The sequence below is a fragment of the Elephantulus edwardii genome, unplaced genomic scaffold, assembly GCF_000299155.1.
Source record: "Elephantulus edwardii isolate Elephantulus edwardi_28Jun2011 unplaced genomic scaffold, EleEdw1.0 scaffold00519, whole genome shotgun sequence".
NCBI classification, from domain to species: Eukaryota; Metazoa; Chordata; class Mammalia; order Macroscelidea; family Macroscelididae; genus Elephantulus; species Elephantulus edwardii.
In genome coordinates this window covers 221,058-224,629 of record NW_006400269.1, presented here as the reverse complement: position 1 = coordinate 224,629, position 3,572 = coordinate 221,058, and the positions used below count along the sequence as shown (strand labels likewise).

At 37.8% G+C, this 3,572-nt stretch overlaps 1 pseudogene; it reads right to left on the bottom strand.

The window, feature by feature from the left end:
- Positions 1 to 2,985: 2,985 nt before the first annotated feature.
- Positions 2,986 to 3,572, bottom strand: part of LOC102872705 — a 1,756-nt pseudogene continuing 1,169 nt past the window's right edge.

Here is a 3,572-nt window from a genome sequence, read left to right as displayed (position 1 = left end):
AAACCAGAGCCACAACTCAAACAAATGTGTGCACATCCAGGTTTATTGCTGTGTTATTCACAATAGCAAAGAGATGGAAGCAACCCAAGTGCCCATAAAAAAAAGAAATAGATAGAAAAACTGTTGTACATTCATGCAATGGAATATTATGCAGCACTGAAAAATATTAACTTGCAAAATGTTATACAACATAGAGGAGCATGGAGGACACCCTTATGCTGCATGAAATAACTCAGTCAAAAAGGACAAATACTGCATGACACTACTGTTATAGAACAGATATGGAAGGATTGAGTAGAGAATGAAGAAAGAGTCAATAGATAATGAACACTGCATTAGAAAAGATAAGGGGAAGAACTGTCTGAAAGAAATACATGATTATGCATTATATGTATGAGAACAATCTGTAACAAAGACTGCATTGTGAGGTGGGCAGGGGTAGAGGTGAGGAAGGGGGAAAATAATGGGCAACAATTAATTTTTAAAAAGTACTAGGAAGCAATGATTTAATTTTGAAAACTAAGGTGTGCCTGATTCAGGCTATGGCATTTTCACTGGCCATGCATCTAAGAACTGAACAATGAATAAGGATCACAGAAGAAAAATTGATGTCTTTTAGTTGAAGATGTAGAAAAGAGTACTGAATATTTCACGGAACAAACAGGTATGTTTTGAAGAAGGTGCAACCAGAATGCTTCTTAGAGTCAAGGATGGTAAATCTTTGTCTCACACTTTGAACATACTGTTAGGAGAGGCCATTCCTTAACAAAGGACATCATACTTGGAAAGGTGGAAGGTCAGAAAAAGAGAAGGAGATCTTTAATAGGCTGGATTGACACAGAGCCATGGGCTCTAAGTGTGTCAGAGATGATGAGGCTGACACAAGCTGGACAGGGTTCAGATCTGTTGTTCAGAGGGTTGCTATGCACTGTGTTCGACTTGATGGCATAGAATGACAACTACTGCACAGAAATTCTTATTAAAAGGTGTAAATTTCTACTCAAAAAACACCCAGAAAAAAAAGATGGCCAGTCTATTTCATAAAAAAATTATAGCCAGGGAACCTGATGGAGGGTTGCTATGGGTAAGACTCAATTTGATGACACGTGTGTGTGTGTGTGTGTGTGTGTGTGTGTGTGTTTATGCTTTAGCCTACTTCTTTTTTTAAAAAGCTAGAGATTTATTGTTACTTTGTGATTAATAAATCATCAAATTAGTTTGACACCATCCCACACTATATACCACCAGTTGCTAGTACAAAAGTTTTTTAACCGGACTGAGACGTAAGGCAGAAAAGAGTAAAGATATGTGAACATCATCCTTAACAACTTCAGTCATGCCTCTCGAATGACCTTTGTACATGCTTTCTTCCTCAGGAAAGTGTCAGAAAAATTCATGGACCTGCAGATAATGTGGCATCAGGACCTTTCTTCATAGCAAGCAACTTACAGAAGTAATAGTATCTCAGTATATTCCTTGATTTTACTGATCTGAACTCATATTAACATTTCACATCTTTTAACTGTACATGAGAGATTAACTGTACTTAAGTGAATACTGAACTAGAGTCAACCAATTCTATGACTGACCCCAAAGTTACATTTAGCTGGTCCTAAAGGAATGTACCACCCCAACAGTATGGGAGTTAGGTAAACACAACTTCTTTGGAAAAGGTAGGAGGAAAGCTGTCGGACAGCCAAATGTTACTTACACTGTTAACACGGCTCTCTGTTTTCACCCCAGTGACACTTCTTTACTACTCTATATGCACAGAAATCCTAACAGGATTGTGGCTACCAGCTTTCTTTCAGACTGGCCTACATCAGGATAGATTCCATCTACTCCCAAAATATCCTTTCTTGGAGGCTCTGAGAAGCACTCAATTAAACTATTTCTTAGTAGAACTATCAAAACACTTCAGAAACAAGTGGCTCACAAATAATTTTTAAACTGAGGAGTTGACTGCATTAAAAATGGACAAACCTAAAAGATAGTTTTATTATTTTTATGGTAGTTAAAATTAACTGAAACATCATCACATTTTCAGTGCAAACAGCATTTTAATTACAAACTGTAACGCTTGCTAAACTATCTATGGGAGAAGTTGAAAAGTCCTAGGCAAATGCACTTTTGGGTGCACTACAGTGTTCCTTCAATCCGCCCGAAGATTAAGTAATATACAGTCAATTTGTGAATGCTGAGACAGTGTTACATGTTTTCTGAATGGTTAAGACATAACCAAAATCCACTTTTCACCTATTTTCAATAAACCTGACTAACTGGCACTTTTGCAGAGAGATGTTTATCAAAGATGCTATAAGATTTTACAATTAGTAATACTCAGCTTAAAAGATATTTCCCTATCATTGTTTTTTTGTACACAGGTGTTTTGCTAAGATAACTTATTGTAAGTTCCTAGAAATAGAGTCCCAAATGCGAGTATTGTTTACGAACCAAAAACCCACACATCCCCTGCAAAACCCCTCACCTGTTAACAGTATAAATCTTACAACATTTTGTTTGCAATAGTACATGCCAAAATCACAATAAGCAATAGTGTACACCACAAAGTATTGAGCATAAATGATTTGATTCTTTTTAATGCTTTTATTCTACATAAATTACTACCATAGGCTAATGTTTAAAAAGCAAATAAATTGGACAGATGCAGGACAAAATCTGTTCACCCAACTATAAAAGGTGATATCCATCAGATTTCCTTAAAATTACAATAAATTCAAAGTGTTTGATACATGCAATAGCCTTAAATGAAAAAGCCTTGATTCCCACTGGTCAGAAAGGAAAAAAAGGGGGGAGGAGCCCCATACATCTTACTGTACTCCACATTAAAATGCATCATATTGGAGTCGCTTACAACAGCATAGAATTCCAAGAGTCAAAATGAAATAATAAAGCAGGTATTTTAAAGATTTAAGAGCTGTTATAAAAAATAAATTACATTTTTTCCAAGTTACAGATATGCTGCTATGAAGGCTGTGAACCGAGTAACCTTTCAATGGCTGCATTGATATCACCTCCTGTTGCTATGAGGGCTTGCAAGTTTGCTTCACGGTTCAAAAATCCCATTGCACTGAGCTGTTCCAGTTGTTGTTGAAATCTTACTTCTGGATTCTGCAGCTGAGGATTTACTCCTGCAAGTGCCTGAAGCATTTGCTGAATAAACTGCTGGTGTCCAGGTTCAACTGATCCTGCTGTGGGACTTGTGTTGTCACTAGGTGCAGAGTTAGACCCATTGGTTCCAGACGAGCTTCCAGTGTTTCCTAATGCCCCCAGCCCTGGAGCAAACCCTGGGGTAAGGCCAGGAGCTTCCGTTGCTAATGTCTATAAACCCTGTTAAATCTGTAACAATACCTGCATTGCTCTAGGATTTGACATTGCTGACAGTGTATCAGGGTTCTGCATTTGTTGGAGGAAAGTTGGGAGCTGTTGTCTCATTTGCTCTTGAAGCTGTGGATTTCCAGCAAATAGGGGATTATTCAGCATCATCTGTGCAGCAAGATCAGGGTTCTGGCTTAGTGATTGCATCATGCTTCTCATGTAGGGGGCAGACA